The 16,057-nt window shown below is 53.4% G+C and overlaps 2 pseudogenes across 1 annotated transcript; one reads left to right on the forward strand and one right to left on the reverse strand.

Moving 5' to 3' along the window:
• Window positions 1-427: 427 nt before the first annotated feature.
• Window positions 428-4,710, forward strand: LOC116546276 (annotated as a pseudogene).
• Window positions 4,711-5,155: 445 nt separating this feature from the next.
• Window positions 5,156-9,292, reverse strand: LOC116546277 (annotated as a pseudogene). Its single transcript, XR_004266652.1, has 9 exons — window positions 9,077-9,292; window positions 8,731-8,872; window positions 8,425-8,569; window positions 8,045-8,181; window positions 7,672-7,868; window positions 7,440-7,595; window positions 6,578-6,730; window positions 5,712-5,820; window positions 5,156-5,611 (listed from the first exon to the last, which is right to left on the reverse strand). The product of XR_004266652.1 is annotated as a WAS protein family homolog 6-like (transcript).
• Window positions 9,293-16,057: the final 6,765 nt, after the last annotated feature.

Raw genomic sequence — 16,057 nt, forward strand, 5'->3', positions numbered from 1 at the left:
AATTTGCTTCTTTTCTTTTCTGATTTAATTATAGTTTAAAAATATGCAATTACTTCCGTGTTTCAAAAGCCAAAGCTATATAAAAAATCTACTCAGAAAATTCTCATTCCAACCCTCCTCTTCAACGTGTTCCCATCTCCATAGAGAATCATCAGTTTTACTAGCTACTGGCCTATCATTCCAGTATTTCTCTTTTTTCCCAAGAAAGCATGTACATGTCTTCATTTTCCCTTTCCTCTTTTATTTATGTCGGGGCATCCAATCTTTTTGGCTTTCCTGGGTCACACTGGAAGAAGAATTGTTTGAGGCTCACATAAAATACACTAACACTAATGATAGCTGATGAGATTTTTAAAATTCATGCACACACAAAATTTCATAATATTTTAAGAAAGTTTATGTCCTGGGCTGCATGCAGCCCATGGCCATGGGTTGGACAAGCTTGATTGACATGAAAGCCATCTTAGTCAGTTGCCCAGGCCATCGCTCCTCTAGTGGGCTGTGTGGTTCTCTGACAGGCAGATGTAGCACAGCTCATTCAACCAGTACCCTCTGGATAGGCAAGCACATGATTATAGGGAAACACCCAGAGCATATGCTGTTTGGTATTTGTGGCCTGCATCTTCTCAGTAGACTCCTAAATATGGGGTTCCTGGGTTGAAACGTGCAAATATGTTTAATTTGTTAACTGCAATCTGACTGCCCTCCACAAGAACTGTACTGCTCTGTATCCCACCGGCAATGTCCAGGAATGCCTGCTTCTCCAGAGTAGTTACTTTTGGATTTTTGCCAATCTAACAGGTGAAGGGCTGGAGATTCTTATTTGTGGCTGGGGCTGGGGCCTGGCCATGTGTACTTTTTTTAATTTCCATTGATGAATTTGCTGCATGGCCAGGGTTGAGAATGACTGTGCGAATTTGCTGGATTTCCTTTGCTGTTTCTGCACGTAGTTTAAATGAGACTGCCAATACCACATATCGTTCACCATTTTTTTTTTCTGTTAACTTGCCATCAGCCTTTTCTTTGATCTCTTCTTTCTGTTCACGTGTACTTGCTGTATCTTAGCCCAGACTTCCCATTTCCTTTCCACCAGGTGTTTGGGAGGTCACAGGGTCCTGATGCTGTGGTCTTGGTCTCCAGGTGTCTGACTTCCAGCAGCAACTGCTAGCCTGTGCTGTGGTGGAAGCTGAACACTGTAGTGGAGTTTTCCTGTGGAGAGGAGCCATGCCCAGGGTGGGACGGGCCAGTGTTCAGGTTCTGGCCCCTGTTGTCTCCATGTAATCTCACACTGTGACCAGACACAGGGGTGGAGGAGACCCCGCAATGGGAGCCTCACCCTTCGTGTGCTCACCCACACTCTCCTGCTCTGCTCCCTGCTGCCTGCTGCCCAGTATGACAGCGGTGATGGCCGGTGGGTGAGCACTGTCAATTGCTGCTCCTATGATGGAAGATGGGGAAATGCCCTTCCTGCACTGTGCCTTGCAGCACACCTGCATCTTCAGGTTTCAGCTCCTCCCAGGGTCTCACCAGGTTACGTGATCCCTCCAGAAAGCATCCTTCCCCTTGTCATCTGCAGAAGGATTTCCAATCAGCCCCTGGAATTCATGTTCCAGCAGAGAGAGCTGCCTCAGATGGTCAGTCCCAGCCAGCTCACCCTGCCACAGCCTGGGCTTGGGCAGGAAAGGGTTTTCCAGGGCAGTGGCGCTCTGGCACACCCTGAGTATTTTCAGGTGTTTGAGAATTTGCACTGGGACACCCGCTACAGAGCCGCACAGGATAAGCAGTCAATCTAAATGATTATGGAGGAAAGTGTGAGCTTCCCCACCCCTCAACCCTTAGGCTGCTAAATTTTCTTAAAACCTCCAGGCATCCCCTGACAATGCCATGCATCAGAAAGCTGCCCATTCCCTTTGGCTCTCTTGCTCTTTGGTAATATTCTCTCCTGCCATAGGCAGGGATGTGGGGACTGGGGGGCATCTCCTGTGGCATGCCTGGGGCATGCAGTGCCTGTCATTGTGGTGCCCGTCAGGAATCCAGAGTGAAGAAGGGAGGACTCAGTGCCAGGGCAATAGGAAGGCCCTCTGGGACGCTAGTGCCGTGACGTGTGTCAGAAAGGCACAGTCAGCAGCAGCACCTTGGTGTGTTTGGTGGGAGGCGGCACCTTCCACCCTGTGGTTCCCGCCCAGGGGAGCCAAGTCCTCCCCCACTGGCTGGAGTCAGGCCCTGGGTCTCTCTCCTTAGTTTTAAGCCTCAAGTTAAGACGCCATTTGTGGGTAGCTGAAGGGTGCTCCATGGGGGCTCCCTCTCTTTCTTCCTTAGATAGACAAGATGTGTGACCTCCTCTGTAACTTGTGTGGTGTGGTTCCTGGAGGGTTACTCTATTTCTTCCCATCCTACAAGTACCTGTGCCAGGTCCACGCCCACTGGGAGAACAGCAGCCTGCTGGGCCACCTGGCCACCAGCAAGAAGATGAGTGGCCCATCAGCTGGCCCTCTCACTCACAAGGACAGTGCCACTGAGTCCTCCTGGGAGCTCTTGTGCTCATCGAGTCAGGACAGGCTTCTAGCTTCTCATCCCCACCGCTCCCAGTCCCTGACTACAGAGGATTTCCCCAAAGCCCCAGGTTGCAAGGCTCTCCTGTCCCCTGGCCAGGAAACACAAAGCCACCAGCAGATCCAAGACCCAGCGCCCTGAACCCATCTCTGGGAAACGTCCTCTGTCTCCACATATTCCAGGAGCCCAAGAGCGCACACCAGGTGGAGCAAGTGCCACTCTCGTGTTCCAGGTGCATTCAGGTGCAGGTATAACTTTGAGGCTTGGGCACGAGACCTTGGTAGGGAGGCAGCTGGAAATGTTATGAGTGACATCTAAGCTTTGGCTCAGCACCTCTGGGGCTGGGTGTCTCTCAAGAGGCTGTGGCCAGGAGAGATACTGGGTGATGGGGGCCCTGCTCCTCTCTGTGGCTAGAGGAAAGATGAGTGAAGGGATCAACTTCTCTGACAACCTAGGCTGGTAATTAGTGCTCATCTTCTGGGCTGTGTTACACGGCCGGCCATTCCTCTAGCAGCTGGGCCCCTACCTGCTGTCAGCTGCCATCAAAGCCCAAAGCCAGGCTGCGACTGCTCAGACCAGCCAGTTGGAGTGAGGGACTCAGCAGCTCTGGGTTAGGCCCTGGGAGAGCAGGTGGAAAAATCAGGCCGGCCATCACTGTAGCAAGACACAAATCCATTGGCCTAGATGGGATCTATCAGCTGAACCAGCCCTTTCTGAGTGGTAGGTGTAGAGTTGGGAGGGCTGCAAGCACAGCCAAGGAAGTGGCAGAACAGAGCAGCTAGTGATGTGTGGGTGATGATCTCAGGCTCCTTTCTCCCCCCAGGTGTGTGGCGATGGCAACCATGCCCTTCCCCAACATAGGTCTCCAGAGCTATATAAGATGGCCTACTTGGATCACACCCTTGTGAGTGTCCCGTGTTGCAGAGGGTAGAAGAGTGGGCGGTGGGTGGGAGTGGTGTCACTCCTAGCACTGACACAGCTGGGCCTTCCCTGCTGGGCATCTCCTGTCCCCTCCGGGGGTTCAGATGTCCCTCCACATCCTCTTGATCTTCCCTGCAATGTCATCTGGACCCCTACTGCTTTCATTGTCCAGCAAAGCTTGCTGGTCTGGCTCCAAGGCCTGGCAGGGTCTTTTCCCATGGAGAGCTGCAGGCAGGCAACAGTACTCGAGGGTCATCCCCTTCACCCTGAGCCCAGAGCCCCAGGCCAGGCGTCCCCAGGGAAGAATCTGGTGGAGAAGCTCTGCAAGAAGGCCATCAACCAGTCCACAGCAAGCCTGGCTGCCTCCAGCTGGCTGGACAGATGGGGGCTGGAGAAGGGGAGAAGAGGAAACGGGCTGCCTGCCCTGTCTCCCACCTGAGGCTGACGAAGGGGAGGGAGATGCCATGGAAATGTGCTGTTGGGAAGGTACCTGTAACTCAGAGCTCTAGCCTCCTGTCCCATGAGGGCAGGGCCATTGGGCACCAAAGGGATTCTGGCAGTATAGTGTTCCTGGACCAGTAATACGCCCGGCCCTATCCTAGCCAAGCTGCCGGCCTGGATTTGAGCCTTCATGGAGGTCACAGCCACCTTTGGTACTGCCATTGCTGCCCTGTGGAAATTCAATCCTTCCTTTTCCTTTCCTGAGAGCCTCCACCACCCTAGGATCACATTTCTCACTGCCTTCTGCCTTCCCAGTTCCACCGGGAGAAGTCGACCTCTTCCTGACGGGCAGCTGCACCACTGCCTGGGACTGCGCCCTTCCTTTGCCCTGCCTGCTGGAGACTGTCATGGGCCTGGTCTGCAGGAATCCTACTACAAAGGTGAAACCCAGGAGTGTGTGCCAGAGCGCTGCCAGAACCCAGGTACAGGCATTAGTGTCCACAGGTGGAAACAGGTGAATCCTGAAGAAACGGTGGGTCCCGGCCACTCTTGAGGTCTTCCCAAGACAGCTCCCAGCTGTGGAATCGAATGTCTTCCATCCCGCATGGCCGACAGCCAGGCTTCTCACTGGGCCTCTGCAGGAGGCTATGGGGGCTGCAGCCTCTACTGTGGCATTTCTGTCCTGACCACCTTCTTATAGGAGAGATGGAGCAGGCCCATCTGCTTCTGCCCTTTTTATAATAGCTGAAGTTAGCTGCCCTGACTACTCACCATCTAGTCTCAATTTAAAAAGATCCCCAAGCCATAGGGCTCCTGCCTGGGGGCTTGTCACCTCCCCCACCTTCTTCCTGAGTCACTCCTTCTGCAGCCCTGCCCCTAGCCCGCCCCACAGCCCTCCCCGGATTTCTAACTCCCTGGCTTGGTGCCAGTTTCTGCAAGTTGATGGCACCTCCCTCCCTTCTCAACCACTTGAGCAAACTCCTAGACACCTGCCCCGACACCAGCAATGATGCCAAGGGCCATTTGGCTCTCAGCATGACTATTTTTAGAGACCCCATGTCTGTCACTGAAAACTTTTTTCTGTGGGACACTACCCCTCCCTGCTGCAACAGCTGCCTCTGCTGACTGTGCCTCTCCTCCTCTGACCCAGGGAAAGGGGTCATGGTCAGCTGAGATTTTCTGCCTCACTGCCTAGCGACCAACAGGGGCAAGAGGAAAGTCACTGACTCTGAGACATTTACATCCTGCACAGCTAGAGGTCTTTTATTAAAAGTGCACTGTTGGTTTCTGCTCAGTTCTTTTTTGATTTGTGTTGCAGTTTTCTCTGGAAGCCTCTTTAGGGAAGAGAAGAACACACTGGTGCAGGCTGGGTGGAGCTGTCCCCTGCTGGAGCACAGGCATACAGAAGCCCCCACCCTAGCCCTGTGGCCTCAGGCCAGCCTCTTGCTCCATGAAGGTGGTCCCCGCACAGTCCTGGGACAGTTCTATCACTGCCCCCTCCTAGGGCAACGGGTCTGAGGAGCTTGTCCTGGCTGTGTCCATGTCGGAGAAGTGGCCCAAGTCTAGGATTCTTAGTCTTCCTCATCCTCCTCTGCCTGTGGCTGCTGTGGTGGCAGCAGAGGATGGACGGAGTCTGACACACGGGCAAAGGCTCCTCCGGGTCCCTCACCAGCCCCAGGTCCTTTTCCAGAGATGCCTGGAAGGAAAAGGCTGATTGAGGGTGGTGGGTGGGAAACACTGGTTCCCCCAGCTCCCAGAGTCTTAAACACAGGAAGAAAAAGGCAGGAGAGAATTACAGTGTGCCGGCCCAGGGCGGGCAGTGGCCCTGCCTCCTACCCTTGCACCTCATTATTAGCTTGTTGAAGAGATCCGACATCAGGTCCCCACCTTGGTCTGTGGCTCTCACTGCAATGGGAAAGCCACAGAGTAAAGGATTCAGTCACATGAAACCCCAACTCCCTGTCCCCACCCTGACGACACTCCCCAGTCCTCCAAGGCCACTGTGTTTCCCAGATAGCTCAGAGCTTCAGTCTATCCCTGACCCGACACTGGGCACTGATGAGAAAGTGCTTAGGTTTGAGGAACACTCTCCCAGCGACCCTTGGGGACAGGGCCAGAGTAGGCAGCAGCGCTGCACAGGTGGGGAAACTGGCCCAGAGAGGTGAGGCAGCTTGCCTGGGATCACTGAACAAGGCACAAGCAGCGCTGGGCACAAGCTCAAATCACAGTGCCCAGGACACTGCTGCAGCATGCGCAGGCATCACATCACACCAGTGTCTGCGTTCACAGCAGGCACTATGGGCAGCCTCAGGAGGCCTCAGGTCCAGTCTCTCAAAATATCTCAGGAGGCTGTGGTGGCTGACCATTGCCTTGGCCCAGTCTCAGCAGTTGAGGAAGATTCTCCTTGCCACAGTTGGAGCTGGGTGAGCTTAGAGAGGAAAGCTCCACTAAGGCTCCCAAACTGGGAAGGAGCCATGGCCCAGGCAGGAGGACTGAGGACCTTGAGTGATGGCCCGGGGCTTCCAGCACATGACCTAGGGGTACCAGGAGCAGGCTGGCAGGAGCAGGGGGTGGGCAGATAGCACCCTGTGGACTCAGTGCCAGACAAGAGGCAGCGTTTTTGTCCAAGACCCTCCAACCACAGGCTCCAGGGCCTGCTCACCTTGCCCCTGCTCCTGCTGCTGCTGCTGCTCCAGCTTTCGCTCCTTCACGCTGTGCCGCTTGGCCTTGCCAATGCCCCCAGCTTGGTGGATGGACTCTAGCAGAGTGGCCTGGCCCTCAGAGGGGTCGCCCACTTCCCTGAGAGCTCCCTCAACTGGAGGTGGGAGGTGGGGAACAGGATAAGGAGGAAAGGCTGCTCAGGCAGGGCTGGGGAAGCTTATCATGTCCAAGACCCTGCTAGGAGGGAGGGCACCTCCCCTCGAACGAGGAGGTTCGTGTTGGGGATGCTGAGCCTTTGAAGACTCTGTGGGGCCTGGGCACACAGAACCTGGGCACTGACTTCTGCAACACCAGAGTCAAGGTGATGTGGGTGCAGACACTCCCTGACCTTCTCCAGCCCCCACCCTACACAGCTGGACCCCCCAGCTAGCCATGCACTGACAGTCTCAGCTGCAAATATGAGCCAGTAGAGGGGTTTTGTGCCACTTCTGGATCCTAGAGACAGATGGGAGATATAACAGTAAAGCTGAAATGCTGTAATTTCAGGGACACTGAATCATTTGTTGCTGTAGTTTGTCATTAGACCTTCTTTCCATAGTTTATTAGGCCTCTTCTTTCCATTGGTTTAACTTGGAATGGGGAACCCAGAGCCTCACTTGTTCAGGCCCCCTCTGCCCAAGAGGTGAGAATTCCAGAGCTCCACAGTTTGAAAACCACTATTTTATGAACCAAGTAAACAAGACATTTGAAATGGGAACTATTAAGAAAATCAAGTATTGGCCACTTAAACCCACAGACAATCCACCTGAGTGCACCGAGCACACCAGAAATGAACAGAGTTGTCCTCAAAGAGCTGCTCCCACCTGAAGGAGACACACTGCTGCTGCCGCCGTCCTGCCTGGTGCCTGGGCCTACGGGGGCCACGGCTGAGGGTGGGAGTGGGGGGTGCACTGGCCAGCACCTCAGGAACTGGGGGAGATGGTGCAGGTGCTGTGAACACCCTACCTTCTAGGTCTGAAAGAGAAAGTGTGGGGTGTCTAGGGAAGGAGGTGTCGGAGCAAGGAGGTCCCTGGTTCAGCTCCCAGTTCATCTGAATTGAGAGGCTCGGCTACCTCAGTGTGGAAGGTGAACAGTTCTGTAATGGTGCCAGGGGCAGAGGGGGCAATGCCGGGGCCCAGGTTGGCACTGTACATGAGGTCGTTGGCGATGCTGGGCAGGTCGGACAGGTAGGATAGCACATCAATCTCAGGTACTTGGCCCAGGCCTGGCACCTATAAGTAGTTCTCTGGAACCTGGAGGATTAGGTAGGGACATGTGAGAGGTGACAGGGCCCTGCAGGGGCATCCTGCAAGGCCTTGTGTGCACCCCCATGGGTGGAATAAAGAGCTCAACAGCCTTGCCTGGAGAGGAGCCCTGACAGGGCCCCCAGCCACTGCATCTGTCCCCACCCCAGCCCTGTTCCTCCCACCTGCTGCTCCAGCTGCTCTCTCTTGCTGATGGAGAAGGGGGCATCAAACAGCTTCTCCTCCATCTCCACACCCCAGCATCACATGGGTCTTTGTTACAGCACCAGCCAGGGAGTCCAGGAAGACATACTTCTTGTACCTACAGGGGTGATGTGGGGGTCAGGCAAGCTGACACCTGCTGTCCTGAGCCCATATTCCTACCTCTCCCACACCATCAGGGGCACAGTGTGCATGGTGGGGTCCCAAGCCTCCCAAGCCAAGCCACCCCAATTACCCCATGGCTCCTAGCCTTGGTGCCATACCTGTGTCTAATGCCCTCGGTCCCCACTAAGCCAGGCTGGGCCTCCCACCCACACCCCTCTGCCCTGCCTTCTGGCCATGCAAGATCTTGGTGGTGTTAAAGAGCAGCAAGGAGCTGACAGAGCTGATGTTGCTGGGAAGACCCCCAAGCCCCTCCTCTGTGTCATCCTCGGGCTCTGGCTTGGCACTCATGCACACAGGAAAGTACTTCAGCTTCTCCTGGGAAGGCCAGAGGGGCCAAAGGATAGTGAGTATTTAGGGCTGGGCCAAATCAGCTGCCACCCCTTCCCAGTCAGCCTCCTCTGTGGGACAGAACCCTATGGTAGCCCCGGCTCATCCCCAGCATCCAGGCCTCCAGGTGTGTGACATGCCGTGTGATGTGCATGGCCAGCAGACCTGCAGGGCCTGCCATGCTTGCTCTGGATCCTGTGGCGGGGTCGTCTCTGCAGGCCAGGGTCCTGGACACCTGTGAAGATGGAGCCATATTCCTTCAAGCGCTCTGGAACAGGGTACTTGGCACTGGAGAACACCTATGGACACAGGGACAAGTCTTAGGGGCCCCAAGAAACTCAGATAGCTAGGCTTGCTTGGCAGGAGAGGGTACGGTTGGGAGCCTGGGTGGGAGGAAAGCCCAAGGTACAGGTGGGCAGCAGGGCAGAGACTGGGCAGCCTCAGAGGCATGGAATAATGAGGGACAGCCCAGTTATCTCAGGACACAAGGGTATGGGGTCTACCTTGATGGACTTCTTACTGCCCTTGATCTCAATCTTGGCCTGGGCCAAGGTGACCTTCTCCTCGATGGCCTGCACCTGGCTCTGGCTCTGCTCTACCCACTGGGAGATCCTGCCATGGAGAAGATCGCAGAAGCTGGGACTGCTCCCTACCCCCTGCACACCTCCTGCTCCTAACAGTAGACCTGCTAGACCAGCCCTCAGGTAAAGTCTCTTAAGTCAGGGTCACCTGCTTGCCAGGGTCAAACTTGGTGCCATCCACGCGGCCTCTACAAGGATAATCTGAGCTGCAGGATCAAGGAGTTGACAGCACTGAGTTCCCTGCACTCTCGGTAGGGACAGGCAGCCACCTGGCCCTATGCTGGCACCTGCACGTGCTATCTGAAGGACAGCCTCCAGGGCACACAGAAGATGGTATTTACACATGCACACATGGCTGTTGATGGGGCGAAGCAGTTCACAACCCCTCACAATCACGTGCATTAGACAAAGTGACCTCTGCAGGGGGGAATCGAGACCGGAGGCTGAGAATGGTAAGGATGGAACTGAGTGTTGTCACCTAAATTCAGAGGAAGAACTGCCCCTGCACATAGTGAATAGCTCACTGAGCATGCCCTGCATCCCGACCATGGCCCACAGGCTCCGTATAGCCTAGCTCCTCACCTGTTTCCATCTCCCCTGGTGTGGGCTGGGCCCAGTGGCACAAGCTGCCCTGCTGTTCCCCAGATGTGACAAGTGCATTCTTGTGCACTTGCATCTCAGGGAATGCCATTTCCCCAGACAACCCTGTGGCTGGCTCCTGGTGTGCAAGGCCCAGGTGCCTGATACTTTAAGGCACATAATGCCACTCATGCTTTTCCACATTGTTTGGCCACAGCAAGGCCAGTCTCACTTCAAAATTAATTCTGATGTGCGTGTGACACACCATCCTCCTCCCATTCACCTCTGTAGCTCCGCTACCCCCAAGAACCCAGCCCTTGCCCACAAGGGCCACACTCCACATTCAGAGAAGCCTCAGCATTCACCTGGCATGAGTGAGCCTGTGTGAGGCACAGAGATGAGAAGGCAGAGGCACAGCTGGGTTCATGAGGAAAGGGAGGGGGAAGGACGTGGGGTGGCGAAAGGGCTGCAGACTCGGGTGAGGGAACGCTGGGATTTCTCTAAAGGTAGGAACGAATGACCTGGAATCAGACCCAACAAGCCGAAGCCACTCCCACCAACTTTAGAAGGCCTTGGCACCAGAGAGCCAATTTCACAATCCAGGGGTCCCCATCCCCTAATGAGTCTGCCCTGATTACTCCAGGGAGCTCAGGCATGGCAGGGCTGGCAGTACCAACAGGCACCCAAGCAGCTTAAGTGTTCCATGACAGACCAGTATGAAGGTGGCCACCATTCAGAAAGAAAAGAGAAGAGCATTGTCTCCTCCCAGTGAGGAAGCAGGGCCACCACCCAGCTCCATCTTTTCTGGATGGAGAGAGGACTTCATCTGCTGTGAGGGGTCCTCCAGCACAAGCTGTTTTAATTCACCCCAGTTCACAAGGCAGCCTAATTCTGTCCCTGGGTACTGACACAATATTCAGTAGTTGCATAAGCTCTGTACTCGAGGTCCACAGGGGCAGTGGGGGGGAAACTGGGACTGGGAAGGGCCAAAGGCTCCTCTGTTCTGGTGCTGCCATACAGGAGAGAAGCAGTGATCACTCAAAGCTGCAAACACCAAGCTCAACAATGAGCCCTGGCAAGTTTCTGGAATGGATTATTAAACAGAGAGTCCGTAAGCTCTTAGGAAAGGCAGAGGTTAGTCCGAGGGGCCAGCATTGCTCAAAACACACACCATTTCTTTTTGTAACAGGGTTATTAGCCTGCTGTGCCTAGCGAAAACTTGCAGCACAGCACATCTTGAGTCAGCACGGATTTTGACGGTTTCTAACAAAATCTTGTGGACAAGATGGAGCTATGGGGGTTGGGGAAGAGAACATACCAGAAAAATCAGAGCCAAATGAACCAAAGCCATAAAGGGCACTGGTGAGCAACAGTCTGATTCCAGCCTTGCATGGAGAAGTCTGCCAGGGCCCTTCCAGTTCATTCAACATCTGGATAGAAAACTGGGGCTAGCACAGAGGAGTAAAATGGTCTGCATGATGGAATCAAGACTCAGATAATTTTTAAAGGCCAGAGGCTGGACTGCAATCACCAGGATGACATTTATAAGGAACAAATGTGAAGCCCAACATTTAGGGTTTAAAAATCAAGTGCACAAACATAGAAGGTGGAGGGAACTTGGTTTAGACACAGTTCAGGTGAAGAAAGACCTGGAAGCGTCTGTTAACTCTAAGCTCAGTAGAAGCTAAAAGAATGTTAATCAGCATAAAACGGCAATGAGCTCTTAGGGCACACAGCTCCCTGTGCCTCTTCTGTCCTTCATCCTTCTTCATCTCAGTAGGGACCACGCACTCTCTTGGAGGCACCACAGAAAACAGGGCCCTGGACTCATGAATGAGTCTATGCCAGGCACCAGTCTCAGCCACAGTCACATCCCTTTAAACTGGATCCAGTCAGAGGACTCTGACCTCCCTTACAGACTGCCCTCTGTCTCATTCACTGCTATGTCTCTAGCACCTGGGGTGGGGCCTGATGCATAACAGCCGTTGGCTGAACAGAAAGTGATAAATGAGCGAACATCTCAAGGAGGGTGATGAAGAAGGTGATGAGTGAGAAACTGCTGACATATGAAGATAACTGAAGGATGTTCTGACGGAAGATCAGATGACCTTGAGAATATGATCATTTCCTTCAAATATCAAAAATATTAAAAGGGCTGTCGAGTGAAGTGAGTAAACTTCTATCAGGAATAGTGGGCAGTGTTTCAAGAAAACAAAGCTCTGCGCTGTTTTAAAAAAATGACAACAACTTTCTAATAAACAACTGCATCACTTTGCAGAGCAATTAGGCTCCAGCTCACAAGCACCATCCAGGGTGCTCCAAGGGTGAATCCTCCCTGAGGCGGAGGCAGAAGACATGATCCTGGGGCTCTTTCCTTAACCAGGAGCCTATGAGACTAAGGAATGGCATCCTTGCTGGCAAAGCTTCCGGACTGTCTATTATCTCATGCTCAGAGGCCATGGTGCCAAGAACAAGTGCAGATTCAGGGTCAGAAAGCTTGCGGCATGTCTGCTATTTCTGTGGACTGGCAGGATCGTCTGGGAGGCTGTGGTGGGAAGGCCTATAGGCCTCACTGGGGCCAGGGCATTGATGAACAATGCCCACCATGAGGGTGGGGGAATGGTGCCATGAGAGCCATTTGTTTGCCATTCCTGGTACAGACACCCTTGGCTTGGTGGCCTACTTCAAGGTAGATCAGTTTACAAGCTCAGTGCTGAAGCCATCCCCTCTGGCACACTCACCCAGCACGAGAGAGGAAGCTGCTCTGTGGGCATCAGGGACAGAACTAGCTCACCCACGTGCTCTGCACGTGGTCTCACTAAGGGTCTGTCTTCCTCTATCTCCCCTGGAGAGGACCATCTCCAAGCATCCCTTGATTTCTGTTTCCCAACTCCACCCCTTACTGTTCAGTATCTTGAGGGCATTCCATTTGTAAAGCACAGTGCTGGGGGCCGTGGGGGCCAAAAATGAATCAGACAACACACATCCACTCCCAAAGAGACTCAGGCCCCCCGGGTAAGTAAGAGATGAGCATCAATAACCACAGCAACCCACGGGCCTGGGTTTCATGTCTGTTTAGCAGCAGAATGACCCTGGGGAAGCCACTCACTGGTCTTTGCCTCAGCTTCTTCCACTGAAAAATAGGTATGGTCCTTTCTGCATTATGTGATTCTTGTGAAGGTGACAAGGAGCTGACGATCACCCAACACCATCAGCACACTAGTCCCTAGAGGCTGTGGGGAGGAGGAAACAGGAAGCACCCACTCCCAATTCACTGCTTCTCCTCCCCTGCCTGTCATGACCCCAGGGAAGCAGATCCTGAACCTGTGGCTCTTGCCTTTACCTTCATCTTCTCCACTTCGGGATAATTAAGAATGACTTGCTAATTATGCCATGATCTAGTGCAATGTGTAACCTTGGGGGCCACCAGGTGCTGATCAGTAGAAAGAACAGGGGAGAAGGATGAAGTGAGGTCAAGGGGAAAGGGGAAAAGAGGAAGAGGAGAAGAAAAGAAAAGGTGGGGAAAAGGAAAAAGAAAGAGATGGAGGAAAGGACCAAGAGCTTTGCAGAGAAAATCACCCTTCCCAGGGGGAAGGTGCTGGTCAGTGGCATGGCCTCTTGGGTGAAGAGGTTGGGCAGGGACTGATAGGCAATGGCAAATGACAGCATCCAAACTTCCACACACAAAGTCTGTTCCTTCCTCTTCCCCGTGCCATCCCAACTACCTCCTGCCTTGTCATCTACATTATGGGAAGCAGGTGACATATCTGTCCTGATATTTTTGGGGTATGGCTTCTCCCAGGTGAAGAGGGGACAGATGGAGGGGCAGAAAGAAGGGGCAAGAAGGGGCACAGGTAAAGAGAGCCCGGGAGGTGCTTGTCATTCCCTTCATTCTCTGCACACTCCCAGCTGCCGCAGAGCAGGAGGAGAGAGCACAGCCTGGAATGCTAATTTGCCAGGCATTCACCTGTCTGCACCACTGGGCACAGGCACCAGTGAGGCCAGGGACTGGGCTGTGCTGGGGCCTGAGATTGGGTGGGAGGGAAAGAGAGGGCTCTCTTCTGCCCACCTGTTTCATCTGTGCAGGAGGTTTATAAGCAGGAGGAGCATGTGTAAGGGGAGAGATTCAAAGCTGGTCACATCCCCACCAAGAAAGCCCATGAAAAACGAAAAGTCCATGTTTGTCCAGTGCCACAGAAAAGGGGCAGGTGGAGGAGGAGAGGTGTCAGTGCTCCCCACTCCACTCCCACTCATCACTGACTCCTCCCTTTCCTTCATCATTGTTCCCTATCTGTCACCATTTCCTGTCATCCGTTTCCTCTGAATGTCTCACCCGGCCCTCCCTGTTTGCAGGTTCCCTGTCTTCAGTCTCATTCCTGCCACATCCTGACTACAGCAACAGCTTCTGAGTGTCCCTGGCATCCATTCTCTCTTCATGTTCCTTCTGTGACAGGTGCCTGATGAACCTTCTTCAACTCTTCTGTCTCACCCCTGCCATGCTTGAAACCCAATCACTGCTCCCTAACACTCCTAAATCAACGTAAGTCCTCTCCTGAGTACTCCATGGACCCTAACTCATTCATCCCAACTTTTCACATTACTTTACCCCACACACTGCCAGGGAGCCTCCCATGGCCCCATGGGGACATGGAGGAACCAAGGCAAAGCTCCTTGGCACCATTCAGAGGCCTGGCCCACAGGCTTGTGGGAAATCAGCCTCTCATGCCCTGTGAGCTGAATGCAAGGGAGAGGCAGCACTGACTGTGCTTCCCATGCAGAACCACTACCCTCCTCCAGTACCTGTTCAGGCTGGCCTTCCCAGCAGACCATCATACACCACGTTCCAAGCCACACTGAGGCTTCTCTCCAAGCCTGTGGCCCCCATTTCTAGACCCCATCAGTAAGACCTGCATGCCCACCTCCCTACCCTGCCCTCCTCCTCCAGGAGCCTGTCCTATGTGGACTAGGCACGTGGCTTTCCTCTCCAGCACCTACTTCCCCTTTACTCAAGCAACGGCCCCATGTCCTTTGGGGAATCGATCTCTCCTGCAGGTTTACATCCTGAGCTTCAGGTGGGTGGTCTGAAGACCTCCTTGGTCTAAGCCAAGTGGCTTAGACCCCTGGCCTAAGTCCATGTCATAGTCCCCTGGCCCCAGCGATGGATTCTGGGACAGACACAAGGACCAATCCAGGCGTGTGGCCTCTAGAGTGTGGCTCCAGAGTGTGCCCTCTAGAGCAAGTGGGGGACACAAGAGAGCGTTCTTTCCTGTTGAAACTGACCCTGCCATGTCACCTTGCCACCACAAGAGCATGGCCTGAGAATACAGCCAGACCCAAAGAGGCAAACTGACAAGGAAGGAAAGCAAAGCCAGGCCCTGATGATGTCATTTTAGCCCTAACTCCAAAGGCCACTCTACTGATTGGTTACTTTTTGCTTAGCTTAGTTTGGGGAGTTCTAACAGGTGTGCCACCAATTCTTACCGATTTCTCTCCCTTCTAGACCCTAAGAAACCCACATGGTCCATGCTACACAATTAACAATTAATCTCGCCCTACATGTTCCCATTCCAGCCCCTAAGCTCTTTGAGGACACAGTGTCAGCCACATAATTAGTGTCTCTTAAAGATCCAGAATGAATGTAGAGCACATGGTGGAGAGATTGATGCAATAACCTGGAACCTCGCATGAGGGAGCCAGGACTCAAGCCCAGTGCTCCTGAGAAGCATCTTCCCCTCTCTGGGCTGCACCAGCAACTTGAGAATCCCACACTCAATGAACACAGCACTCCACTCCCCACAAGATGCCTTCCTGCCCTCTCCTCATCCCATCCCTGGGCAGGGTACATGCAACTGTCTACAAGGTGCCAAGTACCAGGACAGGAAAGGAAAGACACCAAAAATCCAAGGCTTCCCTCAGAGAAGGGCAACCATGCAATCCCCATCTTGGTGAGGAAACTCAGTTTCCGAGGGAATGGTTTTGACCTCCATTCTAAGCACTGAACATGGGGTAGCCATAACCTGGAGCTGATGGCTCTTAAAGACCTGCATCCTCTTGCCTAGGCGTCCCTTGGGCACATTTATCACAACAATAAGCACGAAAGGTACATCCAACAATTTCAGTAACTGCTGATGACAAGTTCATGAATGGCAACCGAGTCCAGTGAACAGGTCAAGATTATCAACAGGGAAGAGCTAGCATTTATTTCCTGAATTCCTCCTAGGTGCCAGGCACTGTTCCATTTGTTTCCATGTTTTCATTCATTTAGTCTTTAAAATAATTCTACCAGGAAGCTACCATTATTACCACAACTTCACAGATGAGAAC

Source organism: Sapajus apella, unplaced genomic scaffold, assembly GCF_009761245.1.
Source record: "Sapajus apella isolate SASKATOON/1434 unplaced genomic scaffold, GSC_monkey_1.0 scaffold736, whole genome shotgun sequence".
NCBI lineage: Eukaryota > Metazoa > Chordata > Mammalia > Primates > Cebidae > Sapajus > Sapajus apella.